Here is a 17,617-nt window from a genome sequence, read left to right on the forward strand (position 1 = left end):
AAGATACCGAGTACAGTTTTATGTTCCGATATACTTACTGTTCTTCTAACCGATATTGCCGCGTCTGTAGTCGACCTACCTATGGTAAATCCGAATTGATTTTTGTGAAATACTGGTCCGCCCGGTAGCAGACGAGGGACAATGAGGCGTTCTAGAAGTTTACCTAGAGATGGTAACAACGTAATAGGTCTATATGACTTGGGATCATCGGGAGCCTTGTCGCCACTTTTAGGTATTATTCGAATGAAACCGGAGCGCCATATTCGCGGAAATATACCTTCAGCAATACATCGGTTAAAGACAGATAGTAACGAATCTCCGGCTGATTTACACGCTTCTTTAATCATCTTGTTAGACACTTTATCTCGCCGGAGGCTTTGTTTAACGGCAGAGATGCAACAATGGCAATAAATTCATCTAATGTCGCAAGGTTTGAGACTGGAGAGTTTGGCAATTCCGCGGCCCACATTCTAATTTGGTTGTGATAATTGTTGTCATTAATAATATCATCGGGAATAAGTGAATGCAACAGTGCTTCCGTAGTCTCCTCAATACCAGTCGTATAGCTATTATTAAATTTAATATTATCGATGTAAGATAAATTAATTGGTCTATTTGCTTTAAACTCTTGGTATAAAGGAGACCAAGGGCCCTCCTTATCTAACCGCGCGGCGATTTTACGCAATAAATTACCTTTCGATTTTGTACTGCTGCTCTATAGTGCGACCTGGCAATTGTAGGTTCATTAATAGCAGCTGTCAATGTGTCACCTGTGACACAAAGCTTTTTAAGCCTGTTAAACCTCCTGCGCGCCCTACGAAAAATTCGGCGTAGGTGGACTAGATTTTCGTTCCACCAATCACATCTACGAGTATTTGTAATTGAACCTCGACCGATAGCAACATCTGCACAGTATGTGAACGTGGCCGACATAAATTCAGCACATGTTTCAGGTGAGAGATCATTGCGAGTAAAATCTCTGGCATGTCTAGCAAATAAAGAGCTAAAAAAGTCCCAGTTAGCCCCTTTAGTTTTAACTCTAAAATCATAGTTGTTATGAATAAAACCTTGTGTCAATCTAGGCAAGAATTCGTACACAATCAGGCGATGGTCACTACATGACGCATCCGGCAGGACACGCCACCTATCAAGTCGAACGTCTCCACTAGAAAGTGTGACGTCAATAGAAGACTCGCCCGTAGGGCTACAGTAAGTTGGTGGTGCATCGGGGGTATTGTGAATACCAAGATTCATCTCTGCGATGAAATCTTCGACGGCGCAACGCCGATCGGTATCGGTGGATCGATATTTGCCATACCAAAGAGTAGATGACGCATTAACGTCAGCGCCTATAATTACTTTACGACCTGCAAGTGATCGTAAAACCTGGCGGAGATGGTGTATATGTGGTCCTACCGGGTCCGAGTATTGAAAGTAACAGCTCACTATGAAAACCTTACAGCTCGGATTTGAAACCTCCGCGACTGCACAGTGTGACGTCATGAGATTACGCACTGAAGTTACAGTGAAATTAGAGTTCGCTACATAAATGCCAGCTCGTGAGCTGCTATCAAGCTGTACGACTCTGCTACGCAGTCGAGCGTGTTGATATTGTTCCTGTACAAGTACAACGTCGAGTTTATAATCCCGAACTAACGTATCTAATTCCGACGTCGCCACCCTATCGTTGTGGAGATTTAATTGTCCGATAATAAAGTTATCCATATTAAATTTATTTAATAATTAGTTGACAAAATGAGGGTTTCTAATTTATTTTTGTATGACGGACATTCCTGAGACCCACAGCGATGGTCGTGGGGTTTCTTAAAACGTTTGCAAGTTGCGCATACGGGCTTAAAATCACGATTGTCCTTATGTGGACAAGCCTTGGTTTCATGTGCCTCGGCACAAACGGCACAAGTTGGTGTTTTAATGGTGCAGAACTTATGCACATGCCCGTATTGTTGGCAATTGAGGCAGCGGACTATCTCCACGTCATCAATAAACCTGCAAGTTGCCCCCGATTCGCCGAACGATTTTTACGGATTTAATGAAATCGTCCTCCTTAATTGGCATTTCATCCTTAATATTTTGCCGATACAAAGCTGTTAAAAACGGTTTGTCTTCCATTGAGGATGGGACATCTTTAATTAAAATTCGCGGACGTCGACCTTTTGGTTTCTCTAAACGTAAACCAGCTGATTTTAATGCATCCACCGACTGGAGTTTGTGAATCTGACGTTCGTTGGCAACGCGAAGTACAACGCCAGCTTTCGCGGTTTTTAACGCCTACGATTTGAAACCCGTCGTCGCTAGGTTTAATTGCATTAAACAGCGCCTGTTTCGTGGCAGACGATGACGTGAGATCAGCTGTCCGCTCGCTAGTCGGGTAAGCCACTACGCACGGGAGAGGCGCGCGAGGCTCCATTGCCGGGGCTTGTTTTGGCAGACGGAGCTTAACGGAACTCGCGTAGGTCATTTTGCCGTCCGCTTTGGGTGGAGTAGGACGGGGACAATTCTTGATACCTTCTAGCTCTCGTTGCGCATTGGCTAACTTGGTTTCGTTGCACGATGACTTTAGGGCCAACACCGAAACGATTGCTGTGATGCGCTGAGTAAAGTCCATTATCGCAGACTTATTCGCGACGTTCATACGTGAACCCTGATCATTCACGAGTTCATTTATTTTGGACAAATAATTCGCGGCCTCAGAAACCAAATCGCAATAATTATCCTCTTTTTCAATGTTATCGTCGGACCTAGGCGAAACCGTATTTTGAGATGCGGATCGATTTATTTCCGGTGAAGCATTGATTGACGGCGAATTTTCACTAAAAGTCGCTTGGGTTTTGCGGAAGAAGGCGATCTCGATATTATTACGCTTTTACGAAAAGGGTTTGGACCCCGATCAGGCGGGTCGTCGTTATTATTTGGCATGTTAAATTGAATTAAACGCTATTAAAAATACTAAGTTAAATGGCAAATACACGGAATAGAAATACTTATTACCTTTACGGCAACCGGCCAAGTACCCTCGCAATAAAAATAAAAATAAAAGCACTTACCGATGAAACAATTTGATAATTATTTCAAAAATCCGAAATAAAACACTCAAAACTTACGGACCGTAGTACACAGAACAACACCACACAACCAGAAACAGCCCACGAGCCGATAATCAAACCCTAAACGCAATTTGCACAATTTTAATAATCAGTGCGTAAGTACGTCACCGCACCGTGCGCGCGCGCGGAGTGAAGTGAGTGCGGAGTCAGTCAGCCCAACGCCAACTGCGGTCTCGTCCTCTCCCGACCTCAGCATTGCTACAAAGCCGGAGCTACTGGAGCGGGTGCATGTTTCCCTATTAGATATAACGAAGATCGCGAACGGGATGGTTTCGGAGAAGAAGTTTAAATTGAATTCTGCGGATAGGGAAATAGTCAACGCGCGCGCGCAGCAGGTGTTGGCGGTGGTCGCCATGCTTGAACTGCATCTTGCGGAGGCGGAGCGAGAATTGTTGGTGGCCCGACACAACTGTTGCTCTTTGGAGTTGAGGCTCGCGGCCTGCAACAGGGAGGAGACCCTCGTGGATACCGTCGTGGACAAGATAGGGAGGATCGAGGAACGCCTGGCGGGATCCGCTCCTTCTCCAGGAGGGGGCCCTGCCCTTTCCTTAGCCAGTGTCCTTCGCACTAGGGGTGCGACGGTCCCGATCCCGGTGCTGTCAGGGCCGGTCCTGGCTTTCTACCCGTCGGGAGCAGGCTCCGAGGAGCTGAAGACTGCGGAGGACACTAAGACCGCGATCAAGAGGGCAATCGACCTAAAAGTGGTGGGCACCCAGGTAGAGCGGGTGAGGAAGATCGGCAATGCAGGAGTCCTGGTGCAGACAACCAGCGAGACTGGCGCAAAGCGGCTCAAGGAGGCCATTCCGGTGACTCTGCGGGTTGCTGAGCCGCATCTACGCATGCCGCTGGTGGCCATCGCGGGACTGAGCCGGGATCCGGAACCGGATACCTTCCTGGCGGACCTCCACGAGCAGAACCTGGCTGCTGACGTTAACTGGCCCCTAGGGAAGTTAAAGAAGGAGGCTAAGCTGGCCTTTAAGAAGGGCAGACGAGGGGGCAACACAACGGTGGTCCTGGAGTGCTCGGCCTCCCTCCGGAAATTCCTTGTCGAGCAGGAGAAGCTCTACATTGGCTGGGATGTCTGCCGAGTGTTCGACTACGTTGCAGTTACCTGCTGCACCAAGTGCCAGATGTACGGCCACCCCGAGAAGCACTGTCGAGCCGCGGAGACTGTGTGCGGGCGGTGCGGGGAAGTGGGTCATAGGTCTTCTGGATGTTCAGCTGCCACATCGAGGTGCGCCACCTGTGCGCGTTTCGGGAAGCGGGATGCGGTGAGCCACGCCACAGCATCGAGGAACTGCCCAGCGAGCTTGCACGCAGAGGGGAGAACCGTGGCTGCCACCCAATACATTCTCGCCTAAGCCCTTCAACGTCGGCCAGATTAACCTTGGCGGTGCGGAGCTGGCGACGGCGGAGCTGCCAGCGATGGCGGGTAAGCTGGGACTCGACATTGTTCTCGTCCAGGAGCAATACTCGATGACCCGACTCACCCAACAGCATGGCCCCACGTCGCAGGCAGGGGTCTACGTGCACCGGCGCGACATCGCGGTCTCCATCGTCCGGGAGTGGTGCAACGACTACTGTTTCGTCGTGCACGTGGCGGACCTCGACCTTCTACTAGTATCAGCATATTTTAAATACTCCGACCCCATAGACCCGCATGCCGAACACCTATCTGTCTGCTCGACTACTACAGTGGCCGTCGCATCGTAATAGGGGTGGACTGTAATGCACACTCGCCGATGTGGCACTGCTCTGCCGGGCAGATTAAGGGCCGCGGAGTCATAGCGGACCATCGCAGGTCCACGTTCGAAGAAGTCATACTGGCGCACAACTTGACAATCGCCAACACTCAAGACCAGCCGGCGACGTTTTCCACGGTAAACGGAGAATCCAACGTGGACGTGACCCTCCACACGCGGAGCTGCCGCATCGGCGAGTGGCAGGTGCTAGTAGGGGCCAGTACAAGCGATCATCGCCTAATCACATTCACGGTGAGCCAGCCCACCGACCGGCGAGCTAGTCGACAGTGTGCTGAGCGTTTTCGGGATCGGGGTGTTGATTGGGGCCGCTTCAGGACGATGATACATGCAAGGATGGGATACTTGAACCGGCCGCCGGGTGGGGTTGTTTGTGGGTAGCCGGGTACTGTGGAAGGAATCCACCATGGGGTGTCCGCAGGGGTCCGTGCTCGGCCCCACTCTGTGGAACGTGCTGCTGGATGACCTGTTCCGGTCTTCGCTACCGGCGGGCGTCCGCCTGATCGCCTATGCGGATGACGTCACGGTGCTGGTGGAGGCGCAGTCCAGAGCGAAACTAGAAACAGCGGCTGCGGAAGCACTAGACTCCATTGCTACCTGGGGAGCTAATAATCGCCTGGAGTTTTCCCCAGGTAAGTCATCAATGATGACCATCAGGGGAAGGCTCCAGAGGCCCCCAGTAATTCGCCTGGACGGCGCCTCGATCCGCTCCGTGAGTTCGGCGACCCTGCTTGGGGTGGAACTGGATGGGGGACTCCTGTTCTCGCGGCATGCACAAGGAATAGTAGATCGCGCGGCAAAATGCTTCGGGAAGATGTCGCGTGTGTCGACGTCTTCCTGGGGCATTCGTTTTCCGGACCTACGAATCTTGTACCATGGCACATTTGTCGCAACCCTTGTGTATGCCGCGGCGTGTTGGTACGAGCGGGTAAAGGTGCAAGCGATCTCCGGCACCCTCCTCCGGGGGCAGCGGCCTGCACTAGTGCTTCTGACCAAAGCCTATCGGTCGGTCAGCACTGCTGCTCTCCCGGTGCTTGCCGGGGTGTAACCGGCCGACCTGGAAGTCTATCGTGCTGGCTGGAAGGAGGCGGCGCGCAAGGCCACGCCAAAGGCGGAGATGTGCAGACTATTACGCGAAATCCGGGATTCCGTAATAGTACTCTGGCAGAATCGGTGGGAGACGGAGCCGAAGGGTCGAGAGTTCCACATGTTCTTCCCCGACGTGGCTGGGAGACTCAGCATGTGCTGGGTCGCACCAGATTATGAGACTGCCTAGATACTGACCGGACACGGGTGCTTTAATAAGCGCCTGTCTGATATGCGGCTCAAGGATGACAGCGCGTGTGAATGCGAATGGAATGAAGAGGACAGGCACCACGTCCTGTGGCACTGTCCTCTATATAACGAACTCCGCTGGAGAATGTTGGAGGGTCTCGTTCTGGAGTTTCACGGCCCCGCTTGGTATCCGGACCTCGTGAGCTCCGAGGTTAATTTCGGACGGCTACGGGAGTTCGCACACGGCTGGCACAAGACAAGAAACAGCTCGTCGGGTAGGCAAACGTCGGCAGCTGCGGCGAAAGTGCTAGATAGGACAGCATGCCCCAGAAGGGGGAGAAATGCTTCAGGGACAAAGGATGTAGAATAATAATTTGTAGGGAGCTCGAAGAGCTCGCGCGGCGGAGTGCACGCTGCCTAGCAGTCGCAAAATCCGCGCGAGTGTCTCCCACGATTAGGCCCTATATAATCGTAAGATTGGTTGGGCCATGGGCTGGTGGTGGGATTTGTCCCTATCTATCTACTCGTAGCGTACGTACGTGTCGCGGCGCGCTCTGCACCAGTGGCAGTTTTTTGCAGCTCATATATAGTATTTTCTCCGGTTTATGTGCTCCTTCGCGTGTGACATTTATGTGTTTCCCTATTCCCTATTTCGGTAGCATATATATAACGCGTATGCTTTATGGAACAAGGACCCGTTTAAACACAGTGTTAAGTCTCGTGGCTTTGTAAGAATTTATCTTTTGTGTATTTTTAGTGATATTTCTGCGAACTGGACGCTTATCTGGACGTGGTAACACTTGTGCTTACCCCTTACGCTAGGTTTAAGATAGTTTTTATATTCATATAGTTAAATAGTGCTAAACAGTGGTAATGAGTAACATTTAAGGTTAGTTTTAGGTTATGCGCACGTGCCTTCTGGAACGCGGTCTCGTACGGTGGGTACTTGTTTAAAACTTTTTTGTGCAGTGACAGTTGACAGCTGACAGCTGTCAGCTTCAAGTGACAGCTGAGTGACAATTGCCGCGTGTGCTTCCGGGATTGCCAACGGACAAAATATTAATAAGTGTACAACTGGAAGGTCGACGTGAACAGTGTTGCCAACACAAAATAAATATCCAGTCTACTTTAATCAATTAAATATATTCATACTATTTGATACACTGGATGCTACCATCTTGTGGCGTCATAATTACTATATCGGACATTCCCTGCCTGACACGGCGCGAGGACCGGGGCGATGTCGGACCCCGACCCCCCCGCTCGGCGGCGCAGACAGGCGGAGCTGGACGAAGCACTGGCTCAAAAAGAGGAAGAATTACTTGCCCTTGAGCGCCAGAGTGCAGCGGAGGGCTTCACTTCTCGCAGGTCCCTGGCCTGCACCCCTCCCCAGTCCGACTCAAATCTGGCCAGCCAGAAACGCCCCCTAACGTCGCCTGAGGATAACCAAAACCAACTGCGGCGATGTCTGGATGCGGAGAGGCCTCTCTTCTGGGCCCCACCAGTAGGTGGCATCTCTCGGGGCTCCGGAGCCGCCCCTGCGGGCGTGTCTGACGCTGAAACACCTGCTGAGGGGGGCATGGAGACCCCCATCTCACTATCCACGACGGCCTAACCAAACACCGGCGAACTTAGCAGCGCTTCCAAGCCGGAGCTGCTGGAGCGGGCGCACTCCTCTCTGCTAGATATAACTAAAATTGCTAACGGCATGGTCTCCGAGAAAAAATTCAAATTGAACTCAGCAGACAGAGAGGTTGTCAATGCGCGTGCCCAGCAGCTGTTGGCTGTGGTTGCAATGCTGGAGCTGCAGCTGGCGGAGGCCGAGAAAGAACTACTGGTGTCCCGGCACAACTGCTCCTCATTGGAGCTTCGTCTGTCGGCATGTAACAGAGAAGATACTCTTGTGGACTCGTTGGTGAGCAGAATTGGGGACCGCATACCTTGGGCCTCACCATCTTCTGGGGTGACGACTGCCCCCCCCCCCCTCCTTCGCCAACGTCCCAATCCCGGCACCATCCGGCCCGGTACTGGCAGTTTATCCATCTGAGGCTGGTCAAACGACTATAAAGACTGCAGAAGACACAAAATCGGTGATCAAGCAGGCGGTGAACCCCAAAGTAGTAGGTGTGCAGGTAGAGCGAGTTCGCAAAATAGGCAACGCGGGGATCCTCGTTTAGACCACTAGTGAGGCGGGGGCGCAGCGGCTACGGGAGGCAATTCCGAATACGCTGCGAGTGACCGAGCCGCGCCATCGCATGATGAGCAGCGATCTCCGGCCTGAGCGGGGACCCAACTGAGGAGGCATTCATCTCGGATATGCATGAACAGAATATGGCTGCCGACGGAAACTGGCCCCTATCGCGCTTTAGGAAAGAGGCCAAGCTGGCATTCAAGAAGGGTAGGCGCGACGGAATGACCACTGTGGTCCTGCAGTGCTCGCCCGCTCTCCGCAAGACGCTGGTCGAGGCCAGAAAGGTATACATTGGGTGGGACGTCTGCCGCGTCTACGACTATGTGTCCGTTACTTGTTACAGCAAATGCCAGCTATATGGGCACCCGGAAAAGCACTGCAGATCGCGCCGGAGGTTACGTGTGGGCGATGCGGGGAAACAGGTCACCGTGCATCAGACCGCGGCAAGAGAATGCCCAGCCCGTCTACACGCCGAGGGTCAGACAGTAGCTGCCACCCGCTACATTCTCGCCTGAGTCCACACTCATTGGCCAGATAAATCTTGGGGGAGGAGAGCTGGCCACCATGGAGCTGCCTGCAATCGCGAATGAGCTGGGGCTCGACATCATTCTTGTACAGGAGCAATACTCCCCGTCTCGGCTCCTCCTACAGTATGGCCCCCTGGCTCAGGCGAGAATTTACATTCACCGGCAGAACATCGCTGTCTCCGCATTATCAGAATGGTGCAATGACCATTGTTATGCCGCTCACGTTGCGCACCTGGACCTCATCATAGTCTCCGCTTACTTTAAATATTCGGACCAGATTGACATGCACGCGGAACACCTGACGAGGCTTCTCAGCCATTTCAGTGATAGGCGCATCTTGGTCAGTGCAGACTGTAACGCCCACTCGCCGATGTGGCACTGCTCCATGCAGCAATGCAGCGGCCGGGGAATAACTGCTGACCGACGGAGAGCTACGGTGGAGGACCTCATTGCAGCACACTTCCTTCAGGTGGCGAACTCTGAGGACCAACCGGCTACCTTCTCCACCGCCAACGGAGAATCCAATGTGGACATCACCCTGTACTCGAGGAGCTGCCATGTCGACGAGTGGCGCGTGCACATAGGGGCCAGTACCAGCGACCATCGCCTCATCACCTTCAAGGTGAGCCAGCCCACCAACCGGCGCGCAAGGAAAGAGTGCAGCGAGCGTACCGAATTGCCGCCGGGGTGTCGATTGGGGCCGCTTCAGGACAATGATACACCTCAGAATGGGATATCTGGATATGAGTACATCTGCCGCCGAGGCTAGCGCGAGGTTTACCGACATAGTCGTACACTCCGCGCGGGCTACCCTCGGCGTCAGAAGACGTAAGAAAGAGATAGGCTACGAATGGTGGACGCCTGAGCTCGACCGTATACGACGGCGGTGCGGCTACTCGCGTCGTGCGTGGCAGCGCACTCGCCGGGCGGGCGGTCCAGCGGAGGAATACGCAGGCGAAGTGTACAGACGGGATCGTGCCGCATATCGGCGGAGGATGGCTGAGACTCGGACGGCCTTCTTCAGGGGGATCGCTGAATCCGGCAACCTGAACCCTCGGGGCCTTGCTTACCGGGTGTCCAGTGGGAGGAGACGACCTCCTGAGAATGTTGTCACAGGCATCAGATTCGCGGAGGGGTTCGCCGGAACCGTCGATGAAGCCATGCACGCCCTTGCCTACGCACTGTGTCCTGACGACGACTTGTCCAAGGACACGGAGCACCATGGCCGGGTCCGCGCTATGGCCGAGGAGGTCCCGGTTGGCCCTAATGCCCTTCCCCCGTCCGCGACGTGTCTTGGGGGCATAAAAAAGCAGATGCCTAACACGGCACCTGGACTCGACGGGATGACCGCCAGGATTCTACGTAACGCCTGGGCCGCTGCATTGGTGGAATTCCACACGGTGTACGCCAAATGTATAGACGAGGGCGTATTTCTGGACGTCTGGAAAGACGGTCGTCTTCTTGTCCTGCCGAAGGGCAACAACAAGCCGATTACGGACCCGAAGTCGTACCGTCCAATCACGCTGCTCTCCGTCTTTGGCAAACTGCTGGAGCGTGTCATGCTCACATGCGCGCCTCAAATCCCACGCGGGATATCAGACTGCCAGCATGGGCAGGGCCTCCTCCTGGAGAAAGAGCTGACCCCGCCAGGCGTTCCTCAATTCTCCCGATCTTGCCCACGACGGTGTCCACGAGGGTCTCCTCCCTGTTGCAGGCCGCGAGCTTCAGCTCCAAAGAGGAACAGTTGTGACGGGATACCAACAATTCTCTCTCCGCCTCCGCAAGGTGCAGCTCCAGCATGGCGACCACCGCCAACACCTGCTGCGCGCGCGCGTTTACGACTTCTCTGTCAGCCGAGTTCAGTTTGAATTTTTTCTCTGAAACCATCCCGTTTGCGATCTTCGTGATGTCCAGTAATGAGACGTGCACCCGCTCCAGCAGCTCCGGCTTCGTGGCGATGCTAAGGTCGGGAGGGGGGGAGAGCGCTGCTGGTGCTGGACCGGTTGACTCCGCGCTCACCCCCGCTTCAGTGTCCAGTTGCGAAGGGGTGACTGGTGTGGCACCGACGCTTGAGCCCGTGATGATTCCGGCCATTGGTGGTGCTCGTGATCTCTTCGACGCCAGACACCGCCGCTGCTGCTCTTGGACCTCCTCTGGTGAAAGTAGAGGCCTCTTAGAACTGTGGGGTTCAGAATGGGAAGGGGTGCGAGCCAGCGAGCGGCGTGGGGTGAAACCCTCCGCAGCACTCTGTCGCTCCAGACCCAACAGCTCCTCTTCCTTCCGAGCCAAGGCGTCATCCAGCTCCGCCTGTCGGCGTCGCCGAACGGCCTGGTCGGCATCACCGGCAGACATGTGTGCCGAAATTAAAATACGCCAGACTGGGTGAGCCTTCCAGTTGTTCGGTGTTCGATCATTGATCGATCGATTAAGAGAATTTTAATATTTACTCGGGCAACCCCAAACACACACGTCAACTGTCAGCTCTCACCACACAAAAAGAAAAGTTTTACACAAGTACCCGCCGTCTGGGAACGCGTGCCAGAAGGCACGTGCACTTAACCTAAAACTAACCTAAAAAGTTACACATTACCACTATTTAACACTATTTGACTATGTACAATCGGCCAAGTTTCTGCTAGTACACTTCCAAATACATTTCGCTTGACCGGTCTAATGTCCCGAGATATTTAGACACGCCCCTGTCTCATATTTCACCAATTACGACAGTTTTGGAGATGTGCGAAAGGAGCAGCAGATAACTCTTATTGTTTACTTTAGTTGTATTTTACTGATTGACGACGCGCATGCAACTATTGAGTACCGTTTTGCTTACAATTATTTTTTCGTTTACGGACACCGATATCTTGCCACTACGTAAACTTATGTTCGTTTACTGGACTCTTAATTACTTAGTCGCCGACCTGTCCTGTGAATACTGCACCATAGATTATATATTCCGTGAATTAAATCTTACGGTAAGTAAATCAGTCATACTATACTCGACAAATATTTTAATATTAATTTTAATTAGTGGACGTTAATATGCGTGGGAAAAATATAGCAATTTTAAAAAAGTCTATGGCTTTTTTAAAATTATTGGTCATCATAATTAATTACATTTAATGCCAACATAAACAACCTCCTTTTTAAGCTCTTTTAAATATAATTATAATATTATTGAGTTTTGATGAATACTTATACCTTTAATTGTGTAAAACAGACTTCAATATGCTACTTATTATATTTTATATTAATCCTTAAGTTATCCTTCCTATCATAGGGTCAAATATGATTACTGTCATTGGTGTGTTTTTTTTTTGCCAAAAAATTAACATAGTGCTATTAATCATACTTATAGTAATCTATGCAGTATGTTATTCAAGTTGCTTTACGTATAATCGAATGTAAAAATATTGAAAAGAATTATAATTGAAAAACTAAAAAGTATTCAATGCAAAAATAAACTACTTGGGCGGGTATACTCACTATAGTTATAGATGTTACCTATCTTTTCTTGATCTCAGTTAAGAATTCAGAGTTTTTGATATTGAAACAGCAGTAGCATTTAGCGTAACTTTTACCGTCGAGTTTTAAAAGTAAACTCTAGTTTAATGTCGGGGAGATATTAAGATAGGCCGGTAAGCCTTTTCTTCTTCTTCTTTAAGTGCCTCTTTATAGTTAAGAGTTAGTTTATATAGCCTTTTAGTCCAGTCAATAAGCTCAATAAGGTGTTAATTTACGTATTCCCAAACATATGAGTGATAATTCATTCGATTTGGGATGTCATCTAGAAAAATAATCCTTAGTGTTCATTGGCACTTAAAAAATACAATTGTTATTAAGAGTATAAAGAGGTTCTTCGATAACTTAAAAAAAAAATTAATATTTAAGAAATAAGGAGGAAATTTCCAATTTAAAAAAGTCACGATGCCCGAAATTCTATCTCCATTATTAATAATTTTTATTTGATGCCAAAAATATAGACGAGTCTAAATAAGTTATGTATAGGCGGTAATTTGTTTTTATTACAGTAATATTGCAAGGCCAACACTTTTATTCCTGCACATGTGCAGTTTAAAAAGTGTAAATATTTCACATAAAAAGGGTCTTTGTTAGAGCACGATTTTTTTATGTTTTTATTAACACCGGTTCCACGTCGACGCCTTTATCGGAAAGCGGCGTCCATTGTTTATTGGATTTAGATAAGTTTAAATATTTTAAGTAGTGGTATTATGATTTCTTACTAGAGTAATCAACTATGTTGGCGCGTTATAAGATCCGTTTATAGACGTTTAAGTTCTACCAAGAGGTTTCTATTATTACTTATTGTTTCTTTTACAACTACATAATATGTAGCACTGAATTAAAGTAGAATTAAAATCAGATTTAATGCAATTTGGGATTTTTATTTCAATAAAATGTGTGCAATTATGGAAAATAGATATGATTTTTTTTTACTTAATATGGATTATTTCGTACTTAACCTCCCACGTATTTTGTGTCGGCCGCACAGGCGTTCTACTCCCATATAAATTTTATTGTTTTGGCACTGTAGTCATTACGGTAAAATATTATTATAATAATAGATTTTAGTAATGAATATATAATTTAATTGTATTACAGAGAACCACTGTCTCTCGATGGATACACTAGGATGCGAATGAGAGCTCCATCGCTGACCGATCTAGTGTGCACCCTCTACTCAACCTGCCTGCTGAGCGTGTCAAAATTGTAATGAACACAAATAAATCATATCACAGAAGTAACAAAAAAATGTGTTTTATTTACATGGATTTTCTACGAAATTTTATTTGTGTTTCTCATTATTTGTTGCTATTGCAAATATATTATCTACTATATTCGATTTTAACTTTCAATAATATATAGCGTAACGATGTGTGCGTGAGCCTCATCGACTGGTTCACAAAACGGGCCTATTGAAATAAATCATTAAATTTGAAAGATTTGATTATAATATTTTTTTAAAAAGTATTTAATTTAAATATTACACTTAGAATGAACTCCTTGCAAATATAAACGTTATTAGGTACATTTGGAAGGCATTTCAAAAAAAGTTAAGTAATCAAAAATCTTTCTCTCTGGAAATAATTACAGCGAATAATTTTTTTTTCTGAAATTCTTATTTTTTTAAATTTTCCCTTTATATCCGCAAATGATAATAATACCACTTACTTATGTAAAAAAAAACAGGTAGTTATATTTTTTGACGAATCGTGAAATTATTTGTATGAATTACTCAGCCATGATATTTCTTTCTTATTTTTCTTATAAATGAAGGGTCTAAAATTATTATTGTAATGACACCAAGTTACTAATTTTTGGCACATTATTATTCAATAAGTTTGAAGGTGGTTGGAATTAATTCGAAACAAATAACCAGCGCCCATACAAAAAGTGGACATGTCCTTTAAAAAGTAAATAAAATGTTCAAAAAAGCATAAAGAATTTGGAGAAAAAATATCAATTTCTAATAATGAAACGAATAACAATGATTTATGATTATGTGAATGATTAAACGAATTAAATAAACTGAACTGTTTAAGTAATTTTTACTATTTAAAATTCAATCATAATACGCAGCTATTCAATCGATAAAAAAATTCAATAACTGTGAATTGATTATAGACTTTGGGTTTTAACTGGGCGAATACTAAATAATTGGCTAAAGAAAGTAACTAAAGTTTACAAACTGGACATGTGCAGCAATAAAATGTTAGCCTTCCAAATATTACTGTAATAAGAATTCAAAACAACGCCTACACTTATAATCTTTAAATGCAATAGCATAACAATAGACTCAGTTTAACGATAAATGCGTCCACGTAAGACCGGTGTCAATACAAACATTCATCAAAAATGCGCTCTTTAACAAACCATTTTTATGTGAAATATTTATTCTTTTCAAACAACATCTGCAGCAATAAAAATGTTGGCCTTTCAATATTACTCTAATAAAAGCAAATTACCGCCTACACATAAAATCTTTAAACTCGCCTCAAATTCAATAAATAATAATCACTGCATACCGATAAATAGTCTAATTAACTACTTCAAAAAGGTGTTAACTAGTCCAAATTAGGATGAAAAAAAAAGTTATTTCGTTATTAACTCAAAAACTATTCATATTTAAGATAAAAAGATCATTAAGAGAAAATAAAAAAAAAACAATATCTCCAAGAAGCTAATAATTTTAGGTCAATTATTTTAACTTTAATGTTAATACATATTTGTAAATACAGAGATTGGAATAAAATGTTATCGTCTAAGTTTTTGAAATTAAACAAAACAACTATTCAAATAATGAAATCTATTCAAATATTAACCATGATTTATGATTATAATATGAATTATTGAACGAATTTAATAAACTAAACTGTTTAAGTTTTACGATTCAAAATTCAATCATAATATGCAGCCATTAAATTTGTTTAATAAATTAAGTATAGACTATGGGTTTAAAGAGACAGAAAACTAAAAAAATGGCTTAAAAAAGTAGCTATGATATTTACTTACAAAATATAGTTGTGACAAATATGACAGAAATTGGTTTTAAAATCAATGTTTTTTGAATACAACAAAAAGTTTGGTTTCTTAAAACATAAAATAAGGTAATCAGACACATAATATAATATAAAATAATTAACGTAATGTCGTTTCTCATTTATTAATAGATAATGCCAAAAAAATCAACAACAAAAACACTGTAAATCGCGATTGTCTCCAAACTATAAAACTTTTGTTATTGCGTTCTTTACGCCGACGATATGCATCTTACAAGTATAGGAATTATCGTCATAGCATAGACGTGCGCGCATCAATTTTAATTTCGTTTTCTATTATACACTCAGCAGCGGTTCGGTGGTGTTACGTAACGTCATTGCAGGTAGCCAGTAGGCCTACTACTGATATCGATCTATGCATTCGATCCCAAATCCCGCCTCCCAAACGTAGTAAAATATTTTTGCTAAGTTATTTTGGCCCTTAAGGTGGTCGAGCGCGAACTTTGCTGATTGTATGTATAAAAACTATCTTAAAACTAGCGTAAGGAGGTAAGCACAAATGTCACCATGTCCAAATTAGCGTCCAGTTCGCAGAAATAACACAAAATAAATGCTTACGAAGCCACAAGTCTTTTCACTATATTTTAACGGGTCCTTGTTCCATAAACACACGCACAAATATATATATACCACCGAATTAGGCAGAGCACGTAAATGTTACACGCGAGGGCGGCACATAAACTGAATAAATAGTATATAACGATTGCAAGACCGCCTCTACTGCAGAGCGCGCCGCGACACGTCCGAACGCTACGACGAGTAGATAGGGACAATCCCACCAACCAACCCATGGCCCAACCAATCTTGCGATCATATGGGGCCTAAGCTCGGGAGACTCGCGCGGATTTTGCGATTGCTAAGCAACATGCACTCCGCCGCGCGATTTCTTCGGGCTCCCTACAAGTTATTATTCTGCATCCATTGTCCCTTAAGCACTTCTCCCCCTTCTGGGGCATGCCGTCCTATCTAGACGTTTGCCGCAGCTGCCGACATTTGCCTGCCAGGCGCGCTGTTCCGTATCTTGTGCCAGCCGTGCGCGAATTCCCGTAGCCGCCCGAAGTTCACCTCCGAGCTCACGAGGTCGGGGTACCAAGCAGGACCGTTAAACTTCAGGACGATACCGTCTAGCATTCTCCAGCGGAGTTCCGCGTACAGGGGGCAGTACCACAGAACGTGATGCCTGTCCTCCTCACTCCATCCACACTCACACATACTGTCTTCCCGGAACCGTATATCGGACAGGCGCTTGTTAAAGCAGCCGTGACCGGTCAGAATCTGGGAGGTTTCATAATCTGGTGCGACCCAGCTCATGCCGAGTCTCCCAGCCACGTCGGGGAAAAACATACGGAGCTCGCGACCCTTCGTCTCCTTTCTCCATCGATCCTGCCAAAGTATAATTACGGAATCCCAAACTTCTACGCAACTCCGCCTTCGGCGCTGCCTTACGCACCGCTTCTTTTCTGCCAGCACGGAACACTTCCAGGTCGGCGGGTAACACCCCAGCAAGCACCGGGAGAGCGGCTGTGCTCACCGACCGATAAGCTTTCGTCAGGAGCACCAGTGCAGACCGCTGCCCCCGGAGAAGGGTGCTGGAGATCGACTGGACCTTGACGCGCTCGTACCAACACGCCGCAGCATACACAAGGGTTGCAACAAACGTGCCTTGGTACAAAATTCGAAGGCCAGGGTAAGGAATGCCCCAGGAAGACGCCGACACGCGCGACATCTTCCCGAAGCATTTGGCCGCGCGATCTACTATCCCTTGTGCGTGCCGCGAGAACAGGAGACTCCCATCCAGCTCCACCCCCAGTACGGTCGCTGAAGCCACTTAGCGGATCGAGACACCATCCAGGCGGATGACCGGGGGTCTCTGGAGCTTCCCTCTGGTGGTCATTGTGGATGACTTACCAGAGGAGAACTCCAGGCGGTTATTTATGCCCCAGGCCGAGATTGTGGCAAGAGTTGCCTCAGCTGCGGACTCAATTCCGGCCCTGGATTGTGCCTCGATAAGAACAGTGACATCATCCGCATAGGCCACCATGCGGACCCCACTTGGGAGCGGAGACCTGAGCAGGTCATCCAGCAACACATTCCACAACAGTGGGCCGAGTACTGAACCCTGCGGACACGCCATCATGGACTCATTCCACAACATCCG

Source organism: Manduca sexta, chromosome 5 (genome assembly GCF_014839805.1).
Source record: "Manduca sexta isolate Smith_Timp_Sample1 chromosome 5, JHU_Msex_v1.0, whole genome shotgun sequence".
In the NCBI taxonomy this organism is placed as follows: Eukaryota; Metazoa; Arthropoda; class Insecta; order Lepidoptera; family Sphingidae; genus Manduca; species Manduca sexta.